Source organism: Camelus ferus, chromosome 32 (genome assembly GCF_009834535.1).
Source record: "Camelus ferus isolate YT-003-E chromosome 32, BCGSAC_Cfer_1.0, whole genome shotgun sequence".
In the NCBI taxonomy this organism is placed as follows: domain Eukaryota; kingdom Metazoa; phylum Chordata; class Mammalia; order Artiodactyla; family Camelidae; genus Camelus; species Camelus ferus.
This window is the reverse complement of record NC_045727.1, coordinates 3775096-3792796: the sequence shown is the minus strand read 5'-3', so window position 1 is coordinate 3792796 and position 17701 is coordinate 3775096. Positions and strand designations below refer to the sequence as shown.

General features: G+C 49.7%; 1 protein-coding gene across 7 annotated transcripts in view; it reads right to left on the bottom strand.

The window, feature by feature from the left end:
• Positions 1-17701, bottom strand: part of CUX2 (cut like homeobox 2) — a 241094-nt gene that overhangs the window by 188207 nt on the left and 35186 nt on the right. The window lies entirely within an intron of this gene.

The window sequence follows — 17701 nt, the reverse complement described above, 5'->3', positions numbered from 1 at the left end:
TGGGGGAAATGAAGCCCGGGGCGCCAGCACCCCGCAGGCCAGATCAACCACTGTCAGCCAGGGGCTCCCATCACCAAGGGCAGGTATGCCTTGAAAAGGCACATTCTGCATCATAACTTTATTTAGAAAGCAGTGCCCAGAAACAAAGCACCCGTTGCTCACATGACTAAAGCTGCAGAGGTAAAGCTCAACAAAATCTCAGCTGGAGCAGGGTGGGTTAAAACAGCACCACCCTCAGAGGCATCTGGAGGTTTCCCGAGTCTCTGACCAGAGCCGGGCCAGGTGGGAGCCTGGCAGCCTGTCAACAGTGTCCTCGAGCCCAGGGAGGTTCGTGACAGGCTGAGTTACCCAAAGATGGCTCTAAGTGTGGGGGGGGGGGGGGGCTCTAAGTGGGAAAGAACAGGAGAGCGCTGCCACACACGCTCTCACGGGCAACACGCTCATGCAAACGCATACACTTGACATGTTACATTCCCTCACGCGTGTGCACGCACTCACAGCACAGCTCACGCTCTCATACGCAATGGGTGCTCACGTGCAATGTGCTTTCACATGCAACACGCACACAACACGCTCTCATACAACATCCTCCCCCGAGACACATTCCCCTACACGTGCGCACATGTTTAAATGCATGCTCACATGCTCACACACTGTTACACATACGCTCAAGCTCACACGTGCACACACACAGGTGTACGGATGCACACGAAGTCATGAACCCAGGTGCCTCCCCCAGAAGCTCACATACATCCACACTCAGAAAGAAAAAGACATGCAGGACCACAGAGAAACACACCCAGATCCACACCCAGCCACACCCATGATCACCTCCCGAAGACACACAAGGACAGACACACACAACTCAAGAACACACACACACACACACAGAGTCACACCCAGACAATCCCCCAAAAGCCATGATATCACACAGAAAAAGACACACAGAGAGCCACCCCAGCACACACCTGGCTGGGCGCATGCACGGGCACAGGGACACACACAGACACTGCCTCCTGCTCTCATGTCCACAGGTCCTCCCAGCTGAAGGAATGTCCTGGCACTCACCCTGGGCAGGGATGTCCAGACACAGGCGGCAGCAATGTCTTTCCAGTCCCAGCCTGGCAGCCTGAGCCCACTCTGTGGGCCTGTCAAGCAGCACCACCAGCAAATAAAGAGCGAATGTGCAAAAATAAAACCGAAAGGCTGTGATAAAGCAGTCCCCTTCCCACAGGACTCGGCGCTGACGCAGGTTCTGCTCTCTGCAATAAACATTTTCATTCTAATTTTAAAAGACATTAGCATTACCTCTTTGGCTCTCAATCCAGCCAGACGGTACCTCACCCGCTGGGCTGCCCACTGGCCACACTGGGCAGGAAGGGGATGCAGGGTCTCAAGCCTCACTCCCCAAGCCTACAGGTCACCCTGCACAACGGGTGCTGACCCAGGGACCTGCTGACCACCTGGGTTTTATCTGACATCCTTGCAGGGTCCCACTGATGATACACCCAGTAAAGCTAAGAGAAATTCCCAAACTTCCCCTGGAGAATTCTATCTGACTCTAGTCAGGATCCCTGTGGATCCAATTGTGCCATCCAATATGAGCACCTCCCATGAGGAAGGCAGCTTTCAAACGGTGGGCCTGCCCCCTGACAAATGGGGGAGGCTCGGTGTGAACTAGGGCACCGCTGTCCACCCCCTAGCCCACAACTCGCCCTGCCTGCAAACTCAAGTCTCACCTCACACCTTCCAGCAGTGACCCAACCCGGATTTCCAGGCTTGGCAAGAACTTAAGGAAGAAGAGAAACCACAGGCTAGTTTGTGAAGGAAAGTGAGCTACTTTTATGAGCTCAGAGGCCTAGACCCTAAAATACAGCATCCAGCCTCCAGCCTCAGCTCTTGCCTCATCCTGCTCAGCTTTTGGGTCCTAGGCACTCTGCACAGGTGATTTCTGCAGAGCCACCTCCAAGCCTCTGCTCAAGCTGTTCCCTCCTCCTAGAACACATTTTCCTGTCTCTCTGCCAGAACTGCCTGGTGATCCTTCAGGTCTCAGCTTTCAAGTCACTCCATCCTACACTGTTGGGGACCTAGGGATCCCATGTTGAATGAGGCCACCCAGTTCCTGCCTCCATTAATCTATGATGTGGGTGGCCTCCTTCCAGAACTTTCCTCAGCCTCCCGGGCTGTGTTGAGCACTTGTCCTCAGCTCCCACGGGCTCTTGGGATAAGGGATAGCTCTTCCTGGGCTGGTTCCACCCGCCTGTCCCTGGTCTGTCTCCAGCAGCTATGACTAGGGGCTCCCCAAGGGCAGGGAGCAGTCTGCCATGTACCCCCAGGTCTCCCTGCACTGGGCACAGCTTTAGCCCAGTAGGTGGCTGCTGAGTGAGTAAATGAACAAAGAGTTTGTGCTAGCTGAGGCATGGCTCTGTCTTCACTGCATGCAAAGAGAGAAACCAGGAAAGGGAGATCCAAGCAAGATCTTGCTAGAGAGACGATGTAACATTGGCTCTGGCTCCCAGCTCTTGTGTGCTCTGCCCGGGGATGGGGGTGCAGCCCCCTTCAGCTGTTACCAAGTGTTTCCACATTATTATGTCAGCAATCAAGACTCCGTAGGTCCCGAGCGTAAAAATGTGGGATGGAAAAGAGAACTGTCAGCAGATGGCTCAGAGCAGCCTCAGAGCCCACCCTCCAGGCCCGCCTTGAATCTGCCTTTGAAACATCCCTGCATCAGTCCTCTGCTGGGCAGCCCCAGTACCACTGCTGGGCCCAGGCCCCCCTGACACAGGGAGCAGTGGCTCCTCCCCGTCTCCCTAACTCTGTTCTAACCCGCACGATCCCTCCTCTTCATCGTGGCCTGCGGGTTCCCTGCAAAAGGTAACTGGCTTCTGTCACTGCCACTCCAGGTTCAAACCTCTCCATAGCTTCCTGTAGCTCACAGAATTAAACCCCCAAATCCTTACCCTGAGCCTCCAGAAAAAGTCCAAACTCCACACGGTGGCTCAGGAGGCCTTGCCTGACACAACATTCATCACCAGCTCCAAGCTGACTTCAATCTCCAACTCAATGATTTACCAGTCTTCAAGGCCCCCAGTTCTCATCGTCTATGCCAAAGCCCATGCTGTTCCCTGTGTCTGATGCTGTTCCCTGGTGTAAAAGGGAAACCCTAATTCCCTGACTGGCAAACTCATCTTTCCAGACCCACAGCAGTCTCTTTGCAGCTCCTTCCCAGCTCCTGGCTCTGAGCACCTGCACAGCACATACCCAGGGCCCTAGAAACCTCCATCTCGTGCTGTCACGGGTGGTCTTCTCTCCCCAGTGAGCCATTTGAGAGCAGGAGTCCTATTTTATTTATCTAGGGGCTCCCCAGATCTGGCCCAGAGTAGACACATTAATATATAGTAATGATTATGGCTATGATGAATACAATGTTTAAGCTCCCTCTGTGGCCTGGTAACTTGCTCTAAGCTCTTGAATTAGTTTGTTTCTAGAAATCAAGCCAAAAGGAAAGATCCAAATGCCTCAGCTTTCTCCCCATCTCTCCAGGCTCCAGTCTGAAGGTGGAGGGCTTGAGGATTAGCATGTGAGCAGTGGAGGGAAGGCCCCCTGGAAATGACACAGAAGAGGGGAGGAATGATGGGGTTCACCACCCCAAGCCAGGCACTTGAGTATCTGAGACCCTCACACTCAGCCCAGAACAACATGGGTCTTCATTCCAAGGCCACCCTGTGGGTCCCAGTGGATACTCCCAGGTCTGAGGCCCCCACATCACCTTCCAGTGGCTGAGCTGCTCCCGCTTTCTGGAGGAAAAGAGCAGGCTAGAGACACAGCTGAACTGGAAAGCGGGGACTTAACACATCAGAGAAGAGGGACAGGCGATAGGAATGCTGTGTGGTCTCAGGCAAGTGACTTTATCTGAGTCTCAGTTTCCTCATCTGGAAAATGGGTGAAAGTAATAAAAGCTCCTGAGATCCCACACAGGGAGCACCCAGCATGGGGCCTGACCGCTCACTCTGCTCCACACATAAGGGCCATCATGATGATACTTATACCAACCCAACTAGCTTCTGAAGAGCAGGAAGAAAGGACAGAGGGGAAGCAGAAAGGACAGAGGAAAGCAGCCCAGAGGAGACAAAGAGCCTTGGCCCAGGCAGTCAGGGAACTTGAGACCATGGTCCCACCCCCTTCCTCCAAAGGCTCTAATTTGGACCTTCTGGGCAGCTGCGGGAATATGAACCAGGCTCTGGTGATAATGCTCTAAGCATCAGGCAGCTCTTGGTTCTTCACACTGACGGGGTGCTCAGTGGCATGGATAATCCAGAGGCTGTCACTCCTCCATGAGACACTCTTATCAGGCATGGCCAAGCCTCTCGAACTATCTTCTGTCCCTGGATTCATTGCTAGCTCTGTTTGGTTCTGGGGGATGTGAAACTTCTGGGCCCTTGCGTCCGTGCTGGAGGATAGGGCGAGGTGGGGACTCAGGGCTTCCTGGGCCCTGGGGGCAGCTCTTAGCTCCAGCACAGAACAGTTCCATGAGAGATGCCACGGTCTGTTGTGGGGGACTCACTCCAGGCCAGTTCCAGTGCCAAATGCTTTAGACCAGCATTTCCTGATTCTGTACAGATCTCTTTGAGACCTTGAAAGGGAGCAACAGTGTTCAAAGCAGACAAAACAGAGGCCGTGAGCTTCCTTGGGTCATGGAGAGCAAAAGCAGTGATAACAACAGGAATAGCAATAAAACATTAACGACAGTGACAGCTGTACTTTACTGAACACCAGCTTTATGCTGGGCCTTGCGCTGGGTCCCCCACCAGCATTCTCTCATTTACTCCTCAACAGCACCCTTCAGGGAGGTAGTAGCATTGTTACACTTATTTTACGGAGAAGGAAACAGACTTAAAGTGATGATGGCCGTTCCTCCATTATCCAGTTTGACAGACCAGGAAACTAAGTCCAGAGAGGGCAAGCCACTTGCCTGAGGACATAGACACCAGAATTTGATCCCAAAGTTTCTGACCGTCATACTCTTAACTACAGTTGTTTCCTTCCCAGCAAAATCCATGCCAGCCATTGAACAAACAGTTGCTGAGCCTTTAAGAAACTCCAGGCAGTGTCTGGGGCCGGGGAGACTATGGTGAATGTGATGAGTCCCTGTGCTCTTGCGGCTGACCAGCTAATGGGGGAAAGACAGACACTGAAGGCTCCATCACTCCCAAGGATGACGAGGGTCAGGCAGGGAACTGGGGGAGGCTGCTAACAAAGAGAGTCTATCTACTTTCTCCCAGAGGTCAAGAGAGCCCCCCTGGTTAAGCGAGACGCCTTCCAGGCTGCACAAAACTTCTAGTCCAAAGGAGAAAGACAGACGTTCACTGGACAATCACATCAAGTCCCTTCTAGCACTTAAAATGGTGGGTGCCACCTAAGGGTCAAGCACTGTAACCAGGGCCCAGCGGGAAGAGACATATCCTTGTCCCCTGTCCCCATAGACCCTCTAAGCTGGAGGCAACAGCAGAAGTTACTTACCTGGAGGAAAAGCCAGGTTCCAGGTCCCTCACCTTCCCTGCCAGCTTAGACCCCACTCAACTTCTCCTGACCTTCCAGCCACAAGGAGGTGGCCAGGCTGCTCACGTGGGCCCAGCTGCAGCCTCCGCTTTCCCTCCTTCACGTGTCTCTCAGAATTATCGATTCTGCCACTGGAAAGGCCAGGATAATTTTGCTTAGCTTCAAATACCTGGTTCTCATGAATTCCTCAGCCAGAAGGTTATAAAGTTTCTCCTAAAACATGCGGTAAGATTAACCCTGCTTATGGTTAATAATACACTGTACCCTGTCCATCAGCTGCCTGTCTGCTATTGAAAGTTCACTATTACATACTTATTTAAACAGCCTCGCAAGGCTTCCAAGGAAAGTGCAGTTATGCATTTTCCCCTCCTTGCTGGCACGAATGACTATAGATAAACATCAATTCGCTCCCGCGGATCACAGTCACAGTAAATAAATTTTTCAGGAAGCTTGAGATCCGCACAAAGGCTTCACCAAGCTCCCATTTCACACAACATCAATGTTTGGCCTCCAAGAAATAAAAGCTCTAAGGTGCCCGTCACTAGGCAAAATTATCAATTGTCAACTCACTTTTTAAGAGGGAGAAGATGGAGCATTTTAAGGAGACATTTCTCCCTGCAGGAAAAAAAATCTGGAACGGTCATTGCACCCATAAACTAACCACTAGGACTTTCCCCCTAAAAGCCCAGGAGTCCATGCCCCCAAATTCTGGCCCCTGGGCAAGCAGAAGTAGCCATAGCTCAGAGCAGCCAGTTCCAGATGAGTTCAGTGACTTCAGTGACTCAGGCTTTGGGTTATTTTTACTTTGTTAAAGTGAGTTTTGTTTTTTTTTTTCACTACTTTTAGAAGTGGCAGACGAGGCTTGTCTATTATAAAATATTTGTTGCAAACACACACACACACACACACACACGCCCGCTCACTCACCACCCCACACACAGTTCCCGTTTGTGTAAAAATCTCAAGTCGTTCTGGTGTGAGGGACTGGAGATGGGGAAGCTGAGACACCCTTCTGGGCAAACCAGGGTTTATGTAACCCTCTGGGCCTTGTATTCAGCACAACTGTGCTGGAGGTGGGAACCTGGAGCAGATGCCATTTTATAGATGGGGAAACTGAAGCACAGGGAAGCCTAAGGAAGGGAGAGGGAACCAGAGAAGTGGACTTGGTCATTCCTGCATTCGAACCTCAGCTCTGCTACCTACAGCTGCAGGCCTTGGGCAGATAACTGAAACTTCCTGGAGCCTCAGTTTCCTCATCTGTAAACTGGGGATTGCAGCAGTCTCCGCCACACAGCATCCGTGGGAAGATGAGCTTCTAAATTCATACTTGCTCGTTTTACTCTAAAGGGTTCATATCCTCCTAGTTAATCACTGGCAGGAACCCAGGCTGGATTTGTGAGGAGGGAGCACTGTTATTGGAGCAGCACATCCAACCCTGATTCTAAGCCTGTCACTTCAAGTCACAGCTGTTCTCCCAAATCTCCAGATTCTCTGTCCAAGTAATGAGACCCTGGACTCCTAAGTCTTTAGTATTAAAATCCTTATGTGATGTCTTCACAGCCACCCCGCAGGGAAGGTGCTGGTATTATCCCCAATTTACAGGGATGAAAACTGGGGCTCAGGGAAAGTTGTCAATGACCAAGGAAACATGAACAACCCCAGACCTCAGCTCGGCCCCGCTCAGAAGCCTCTGCTCCTCCTCCCAACGGCAGTAAAGATTCCAAGTCTGTTTTCCTGCCTCCTTTAGGACGGACTTGGGAGCCCTTTCTCCTGCCCATGGTTGGGGGAGTCATCCCCACACCCCCTCCCCTCTTCCCCCCAAAGAACTCCTAACAAAGCTCAGAGTGAAAAGGACATGTTTACAACATTTTCTAAAAAGGTCTGCACTAGGTTAAACAGTGTTCTCCTCCCACAACCCCGACCCCACAAATTCACATCCAGACTACGGCCGGAACCTCAGACTATGACTTCACTGGGAAATAGGGTCCTCGTAGTTGAAATTAGTAAAGATGAGGTCATACTGGGTCAGAGTGAGCCCCAAATCCAACGATCATTGTCCTTATAAGAAGAGAGGCCAGGCCAGACGGAAGACAGCCATGTGACAATGGAGGCTGAGACTAGAGTGACAGAGCTGCAAAACAAGGGGCACCAAGGACTGCTGGCCACACCCAAAAGCTGAAAGGGGTAAAGAAGGACCCTCCTCTGGAGACTTCAGAGGGAGCATGGCCTTGCTAACACCCTGATTTCAGACTTCTGGCCTTCAGAACTGTGAGACAACACATTTCCGCTGTTTTGAGCCACCCAGCTGGTGGTAATTTGTCATGGCAGCCCTAGGAAACTAATACAATGCTATTCCATGAGAAGTGCATAGAACCATGGGTGACAGTTGTCTGGGCTTTTGGAAAGTTCCAGGCTGGCTGAGGTGAAAAATCTAAATGGGCCCTGTCAGTAGGGCAATCAGGATGAGGTGGCCCAGTTCCCCAACTCTCAATGGCCCCACAGAGTTTCTACCTGTACTTGAGAGGCTGCACAGGGACAAGTGCAGGCCACCCTGTTACACTTGACCTTAGCCAGCAGTGGCCTCAGCTGTGTCTCCTCCAGGCCTCATGGAAAGGGCATGGCTGAGTCAGAAAATCTACCTTGGCAGCTTTTGGGCTGTAAACCTCACCTCCCTCCCCTGAACAGTAACACCGAGGCGCACATCCCAGAGTTATTTATTGCTAGTTGCCTCTTAGTGAGGCCATGCTTCATACCAGCACTGTGCCTGGTTGTCCCATCCCTGGCTGGAGTGGGCTCACTGACTCCTTTGGCCACCTTTTGAGGTGAGTCTAAAGAGTGACCCCTTATACAGATGTGCAAACTGAGGCTGGGAGTGGCTGAAGTTAGCTAGGACATGGAACAGTTGGACATAGACCCCAGTCTGTTGGACTCTAGCACCTGTACCCTTAGTCCAGAAGATAACATACATGGGGCCTCACCACAAAGCAGGAGCTCCATAAATGCTGATGCTTGCTTTGGAATCCCTCGGTTTGGCGATGGCGCTGTTTCTCAGCACCTTTCCTAAGATAAGCCAGAGAAATGGGAGGAGAGCCTCAAACTAGTCTAAAATTAAAAGAAAGCAAAGAAAACCAATAGTTAGTATCTATGTTAGGCTGACTGGATTGTGGCACCTTTGAAAAACCACTGGACAAAATAAAGGAGTTGTATCTTTAACACCAAAGGCCTCGTCCCCCCGGAACACTCATGGGCTCTGAGTGGGGGTTGGGGTTTGGGGGTTTTGTTATTCACTGTAAGGCGCTGGCTGAGGGAGCATTTCATCTGACCCTCACTGAGGCCAAGGACGCCAAGAGGTGGGGAAGGTAGAAACTACTGCTGTTTTACAGAAAAGACTGTGGAACAGAGAAGTAAAGGGGCTTCCCCTAAGTGACCCAGCCCAGAACCCAACTCACCCAAGATGCCCCCTCATCTGGCCCCTTGCCAAGCTCTGTCACTTTCACACTGACAAATGTCCTGAATTCATCCACTTTTATCCAAGTCCACTCCCACAACTCTGCTCCAGTCAGCCGTGATCGCGTACCAAGATGTGGCAGTAGCCTCCGCTGGGGGCTCGCCTCTGCTCCCCTCCAACTCCTCACAGCAGCCAGAACCACTTGTCTCAAATGTAAGTCTCTCTGCGTCACTCCTCTGCTCAAAACCCTCCATGGCTCCCTATCACCCTCAAGATGAAGTCCAAATCCTTACCCATCTATGAGCCCACCTGGGATTCCTCTAGCCTACTTTGGGCTGTTCTAACAGAAAAAGACTGAGGGCCAGAGTGCCTGGGTTCTGCTCTCTGCCTGTTTAATGTTCAAGCATTACCACTCTGATTACAGTTCTCCAAAAGCACCTGTGCCCTCTAATCTCTGAACCTTTGCATCTGCTGTTCCCTCTTCTTGGAACATCTTTCCATCCTCCGCTTCCCACTCACCTGGCAAAGCCCAGTGTTGCCTTAGGTGTTGTCTCCTGCAGACAGCCCCCTCAGGCTCCCTGGATGTCCCCTGTTATAGCATGTGCCATCTTGCTCAGGAAACCAACAGCTAAGCAGAATTCGGGTCCAGGAGATCACAGACCCCAAGGAGCCATGTCAGGGCACATAATTCAGGAAGGAGGCTTTGATTCTCTCGGCATACTCTGCTCAGAGCTCTGAACCTCAGGGCAGATAGATCAGAGTTCTCAATCAGACCTCAGATACTGCCAGTGGTTTTCTTCCCCTATAAGGTGTTATCTATTTCTTATTTAGTCCTCATTATTACTTCGTATTTCAGAAGAGGGAAGTGGGGCGTTAAGAAGAGAAATCACTTGCCCCAGGCCACAGTCTGGTTGCCTGTAGGGCAAGGACTCCATCTCAGTGCTGCTGGACTTGGCTGCAGAACTTGTGCCCTTGACCACTGCATCACAGGGCAGAAGATGCCCTGAGAACAGCAACTGTGCAAGACAAATCAAAGGAACTATAATCACCACTATGGGATGCCAGAGCTGGGAAGGACCACAGCTCCACCTGGCACAACCTCAATTCCTTTTCCATCCTGGGCCGCAGTCTCCCCACCTGTAAAACAGGTATAACACCACCAACACCGCACACCCAATGTGCTCACATAAGGCAAATGAGTGAGTAGGGGAGAGGGTCATGACTCCTGAGGTTAGCAGGTCACTCAGGAGCAGCCAGGCGGGAAGCCCAGGCCTACTCTCAGCCACCTCTCACCTACTGAGTTGTCAGTCATTTAAGAGGTCACCCACAGTGCCCAACTAAGTGGCTAGAGATCATGTGACTATGCATGAGGGAAGCGAGCTTCCTGGCTCTGCTCAGTATCCAAACCACAGAGACTCAGAACTGCATGTCTAGAGGAAAGAACTTGGGGTCTGGGGCCAGACACTCCCAGGTTTGAGTCCCACTTCCACCACCTGCAAGCTGTGTGTCTTCAGACAAGTCCCTCAACCTCTCTGAGCTTGTTTCCTTCCCTGTGAAAACCCATCTATATCATGCAGCTGCTGTGAAAACTTGAGTTAATGTATCACAGGGTAGGGGTTCTGCCCATTGTATCTCTAATAATTAATGAAGTGCTTTCAGTCTCTCAATTTTTTTACATTGAATTTCTTATTGTGAGATAATTATAGATTCACACACAGTTGTACCAAAGAATACAGAGCGACCTCCTGTACCTTTTCATTTTCCCCTTGGTAATAATTTAGAAAGCTTACTACAAAAATCACAACCAAGATACAGATATTGATGCATTCAACATACAGAACATTTCCACCACCACAAGGGTCCCTCACCTTGCCCTTTTATAACCAAACCTACCTTCCCTCCATTCCCATCCCTAATCTGTTCTCTATTTCTATAATCACTCATCCGTTAGCCATTTCTGTCTTCTCAAGAATGCTACATAAATGGAATCATCCAGTATGTTATCATCTTTGAGACTGGCTTTTTTCGCTCAGCATAATTCCTTCAAGATTTAACCAAGCTGTTAATGTGCCAATAGTGCTGAGTAATGATCCAGTGGAATGGATGTACCACAGTTTGTTCCATGGAACGGATGTACTACAGTTTGTTCAACCACTGACCGGCTGAAGAGCATCTGGGCTGCCTCCACTTCGGGGCTATTATGAGTAATGCTGCTGTGAACATTCGTGGGCAGGTTTTTGTGTGAACTTAAATTTCCATTTCTTTGGGATTTGGCCTTTCACTTTTAAACCCCTACAGACATATAATTTCATTCATTCCACAAATATTTTTTGAGCACCTATGTGCCAGGATTTGAACCCTCAAGGACTGAGGGAAGTGATTTGATGGCTTAAAAAAGGTGCGCTCTTCCTCTCTTGGTTCTGCACCCATTTCTGTGATGTTAACTGTCTTCCTCTCCCAGGCCACACTCACCTCATTAAAGGCCCCTGGCAGCGACAGTTTCCTATAATATAAATTGGCTGGTTCCTCATTAACTATGAAAGACCTAAATGCTGATCACCTCAATCAATATGTTCTAAGCTCTCACCATTTATAAAAAGAAATAATCAGGTCAGCTGAACCTGTTCCCTGTAATCAAAATGTTCCCGTCCTCAGTGCACCTCTGGCCACTTGATTCCAGACGCCAGTGGGCTCAGCATTTTCTCTATCATGAAATAAACTTCATCTTAAGTCCTGAACTCCTGAAATCCATTGCTCTTGTGACAATAAAAATGCCAGCCATGATATAATAGGAATATTTAACCTCCAGTGTCACCAATGTTTTCAGCAGCTGCACAGAGCTTGTTCTAGCTCACTGACAGGGCTGGCAGCCCAGCCTGGGAGATTACTGTGCCCATTTTCAGAGAGGCCCCAACTTGCACTGTGTTTCTTTCAGGTTAAGTAGAAGGCATCCAGGAATTATGTTGCTGGAATCAGGCTGGGCACAAGGTAGGAAACTCTGGCTTCTCTGCCAGCTGCTGCTGTTCCTAATTTCTGATCTCATGCCGTTAAGATATCTCCCAAGCCAATGCCGGGCACAAGAAGAGGCTTTTCGTCAACATTCACTCAGATAATAATGCTCTGAGCATGTGTTTTGTGCAGGCCCTTGCTGGGAGCTGGGAGGCAGGAGGGAGCAAGAAGACTTCTCAGAGCTTACACTTCAATGGGGGAGAGAGACCCCAATACAATAAACAACCTGATACACAATTATAAATGGAGACAAATGCTGGGAGGAGAGTCAAAGGGTGCTGACAGAAGAATAAAGGGGGGAAATGCGCTTTTGCAAAAATGGTCAGAGAAAGCCTCTTTGAGGAGAGAATGGAGCTAAAGTAACCAGCTAGAAGAAGAGCATCCTGGCAGAAGGAATGGCATGTGCACAGGTCCTGGGGCACAAGCAAGCTTAGTGTATTTCAGAAACCAGAAGCATTTAGGGAAGTCTCTGGCTTTGTCTCCTTTCACGCTCCCCCTCACTCACTCGGTCCCATCCACACTGTCTTCCATGATGTTTCTCAAATCTTCCAAACACATTTCCCCTTCGTGGAATGACCGGAACCCCCTCCCACAGCTTTTCGCATGGCCTCTCCAGATGATGTGCTGGTAAATGCTTAATAATCAGCTCCCTGGAAAAAAAGCTCAAATTTGTGGCATTTGCCAATTTCCATGGTGTTAATACTCCCACCCTAGCTAATTTCAAACTACCAATCAGACACCACTGAACAAGGGGCTGGGAAGAGATGGGTGCAACTGGCTCTCGTGAGCCTGCACAAGCCAACTCCAGCACACCACTGGCTTGCTCCCTCATTTCATTCAGGCCTTTAAACACCACCTCTTCAGAGAAGCTTGTCCTGTTCCCCACATCAAAAACAGCACCCCCATTGCCATCCTCCGCCCTGTTTCACTTTTTGTCCGCTCCTCTCACACCTGATACTCATTTGTTTCTCTACCGCTTGTCTCCCCTGACTGGCAGGGCAGCTCCATGAAGGCAAGGAATCACTAGTGTCCAGGACAATGCCTGGCACAAAGCAGATGCTCAATAAACATTAAGAGCATAATAGGATGATGTGAAGGCCCACGTGTTTGGGCTGCACTGATGAGAAGATGGGGCTGGGTCCAATTGCCCATGGCCTGGTGACTCTGATGTGGGCAATGACTTTTCCCTGGGAAGCTTCTGAGCAACTGAGCAATGAGACTGACTTGAGTTTTAAGACACCCCATTTGGATGATGCACGGGGAGAAGCCCAGAAGTTGAAGTCAGGAGCTTCCTGAGGATGCTTCAGTGGCAGAGAGTGGAAGACACCGAGAGACACCCCTGAACCGCGTTCTGCAGCAAGAATCCTCAAGACTTGGGAGTGGGTGGGGCATGAGGACACTGGCTGGACCCCGAGGCCTCCGCAAATCCTGTGCACCCAGCAGGAGCCTCTCCAGGAGGGGGTCGCCAGGGAACCTGGGTGACGGCAGGCCTGGTGGGCCGTCTGCCAACCTACCCACCATGTGGTTCCTCATTATACAGTGCAGTCGCTGCTGCCAAGCCTTCGCAGCCACTCTCATACCGTTTTGCTTTTAAAATAGAAGTTTCCTGTGAAATTGCAAATAATTCATCGCTGAGAGTCCTTAAAACGTTCACAGGTATTTAAAATGCTATATAATCAAGTTCGCAAAAATATAAAGTGTAAGCGTTAAAATACTTTAATGTTCTAATTAAAACCAACCACTTACGCCCTCGTGCTGACTCCTGTTTACTATTTCCGTAATAGCCAATGGCCTGTTCTGGAAAAAAATTTTTTTAATTGGCGTTTAAAAAAAAAAAGGAAAAAGTTAAGTTTGCTCTTTCTAGCAGTGCCCTGAAAAAACTAAAACTCACACTCTCAAAATACCTACAGGTTGCTGACTGCTAATGCATGGCGGGGGTAAGAGGATAAAGAGGGCCCCTCAGCCCACTCCCCTGGAAACAGGGACTGGGCAGGAATTAGAGAAAAGGGAGCAGAAAACCTTTATGTCTCAGGGTTGTGAGAATGCCCACCACCCCAGACACCACCAAGCACTCCACTCCACCAACTGGTCCTCACTATTGGAAGCTAGGAGGGAACTCATACTTGTTTGTAAGGTTTAATGAGATGAGCCAAGGCTCTATCTGCTCCATAAACCCTGATTTCTGTGCAGCACAGCCATGATGGTTTTGCATATGCTGTTCCCTTGCACTTCCCCCTGCAAACTTCTACTCAACCTTCTATTCTTGGCTCAAGTGTCACCTCCTTAAAGTAGCCTTCCCTGATTACCTCCACGTCAGGATTCAAGTTAATTGCCCTGTTGTCTGGTCTGCTCTTGCTGCTTTCCTGTCCAAGGTTTGGCTTGTCACCCTGCCTCCACCAAAGTCGTCAAGAATGAGCAGGTTCTCAGGTCAAACGTGGGCCATCCTATGGATGGCAACCCTAACTGCTTGCTGGGCCTCTCCTCCTAACGCTGGCTCCCAAAACACAAACTCCCACGTGCTTCCTTTCTTGGCACTGAGTGCCATCCGTAATCATACATTATCTCCCTATTTGCTTGCTCAGCAGCCCCCTCTCCTCTAAGCTATAATCTGATCCATGAGATCAGAGGCATTACAGGTGCCCAGGGCCCACCTATGTGCACACAGTAGGTGCTCACTAAATGGCATAGAAAATGGTCTCTTAGCTCCCTCCTCAATCTTGGTCCTTTTCTTAAAGTGGCTCCTATCTGGCTTATTCATTCATTCATTCACTCAACACCACCACCCTCCCCTTTACCTAGGACCCACTTTGTGTCAACCCCTGGAGACATGCCAAGATGCAATGACTCTGGGGTCCCCAGTCCCCTTCACTCCAAAGGGTTCTGCTTCCTTTCCCATCTGTCCACAGCCCCATTAACCTGTCAGGCCCTGGGCCTTGGACCCTGGTCCCTAGAAGACCAGGCTCCAACATCTCTCTTCTCCACAGTCTCCTTGACCTACTAATTCCTAGCCTTCTGGTCCTTGTTCTCAAAGGCCTCTAGCACCTGTACCCTCCTTCCTCATTCCTGCCCTACTTCTAGGCTGCATCACTGTTCACCTGCATGCTGGCTGCTCCCTGCTCCCACCCAATTTGACACAGTGGTTCTTGGCCGGGGGTGACTGTATCCCCCAGGGGACACTTGGCAATAGCTGGAGACATTTTTGATTGTCACAGTTAGGGTGGAGGCAGCTGGCAATCCAGTGGGCAGAGGCCAGAGATGCTGCTTAACATTCTACAATGTACAGGACAGCCCCCTACAACCAAATGGCCCAAAATGTCAATCATGTGGAAGCTGAGAAACCTTGGGATAAAAGGATCTTTTAAGCATACCTCCAAATATCTCACTCTCCTGCTCAAATATCTTCTATGGCTCCCTATGGCCCATCAAGCTATCCAGCAAGACCTCTTCATGACATTCAGAATCCTGCATTCTCCCAGCCTAACTCCCACATCTCCCTTTCGCACATAAGCCAAGCTGGCCTGCATAGTGCTTCCCAGCCTTGACCTTGGTCTACTGACCTTGGCCCTTGCCAATGCTGTACTCTCCTCCATCTGTCAGTCTGTCAAGTCTCCCAGCTTTCAAGGCATATATTAAATGTTCCCAGGCTCCCCAGCTGACCTAACCTCTGTCTTTCCTCTGCGTCCATGCCCTGGGCTTCAATTTCCCCCAGGCCACCTGCCACCCCTGTCCACTATGGTCACTGCTATTGGTTGGTTCTCTCAGACTCTTTGGGAAACTTCGTCTCACTCATCTCTCCCCGCCAAAGTGCCCAACACAGTACAGGAGGCATTCAAACACCTCCGCCCACTTACGTTTCAATCCAGAAATTCCCCCCAAATGCAACCAGTTCAGGCCATCAGCCTCTTATTTGGACTGATTCCAATCCCCTTAGTTTCCATTTACAACGTATTGTGATTTCCACATTTCCTCTTCTCTGTTTTCCCTTCATCTCAGCTTGATGCAGAGGCCGGAACTGCTCTGTCCACAATGTGAGCAGAGACACAGATGCTACCAATCCACCTGCTGCCTGCGCACAGACCCCCACCTGCCCTGGGGGTGGTCCTGCTCTTTTGTAGCAGCTTGATTTCAAACGACAAGGTAAAACATCTTCAATGCTGGAAACCTAAAAGCTGCCTTAAGAAAGTCAAACACAAAAATCACCTATAATCTCTACCAACCAAAGAAAATGCAGAAGAGATCCAGGAACCATTCCACTCAGGAATGAGGGAGCTGGAGCATTTATACACCACCTTCTGAGACCGAGGGCTGCTCCCAAGAGCTCCCCGCATTCTGGCCTGCTCCACTCTCAGGAAAGTGGTCTTAAGGTTTTGGACATAAGCCCCCAGGGACCAGAGATACAACAAAAGCAGGTGGAAGCCTGTCAGAAGACACTGGAAAGTCACAGGGGACCGGTGTCAGCGTCTGCTGATCTGCTTTTGCCTCTGCCTCAGGCTACACGGTAGATAACCACTGCCCCAGCACGAATTCACGTTACATCTAGCAACTGTCTTCATCTTCATTTGGGGATCACCATCCTATCCAGTCCCACTCCCTCCCAACTACTGTGAACATCTGCTGTGCTTTCCTGGCCAGATAGCATCGGAATTTTCTTCTTGTGGATGGAGAAGACCCCCTTACATGAGTCTTGGTGGGAGGCTGAGTTGATTTCTGTTGTTTGCAGTTAAGAGTCCTGGATGGGGTACCTCCCAGATCACAGGGGTGAAGCTTGAGACCCAGGCATAGGCCAACAAACAAATCTCATTTCCCTAGACTGGGGAGGCTCTGCTTTTTTAACTTACAAAAATTACGTGCTAAAAAAAAATAAAAAAGATCACACACTATGTGCTGTTCACCCTCAGCTTTTAACCACATGACAATATGCTGAGGATGTTCCCCCAGGACAATAAATATCAGCTGGTTTTTCCCTTCTTAAAAAAATCCAGTTTCCATACTTTTCCAAAAAATGAAAATGAAATCAAATGAACTTTGCTTGGAACAATTTGAGACACTCCTTGAGAAAGTTGGAATCCCAGGGGGTGTCTGCAAGCCTCGGCTAGACACTCTGGGTGGATGACAGTCAAAAGGCAAACCAGAGGATCATGCCCTACCACTGCAGTAGTTAGTCAGGACTGGTGACACAGTGGCTGGGGCTGGTCCCTGGGTCCCAGACACCAACTCCACTTCCCTGAAATGCTGCCATAACCAGGGGGCCTTTAGTGTTCACTTTGTACTTATAACTATAACAGCTCCTATTTATTGAAGAATTACTGTGTTGGGAGCTGTACCAAAAACTCAACATCCATGTCACTGAATCTTCTTGGCAACTCTATGACAGCTATTATCAACAACATCTCCATTTTTAAGGTAAGGAAACTGAGGTTCACAAAAATTCAGCAGCAGTACTATTAGCAGTAATAATGGCTCACATCTGTTGAATGCTTACTATGTACCAGGCACTGTTCTAAGTGCCTTACATTGATTTATTTCATTTCTTCAATAGATATTTGCTGAGCACCTACTCTGTGCCAAGCTCCATTTTAGGTGCTAGGAAGACAGCAGTAAGCAGAACAGACAAAAATCTCTGCCCTGCTGGGGCAGCTATTTTAATGGGAGAAACCAGTAAGCAAGGTAAATGGTTAAAAGCTA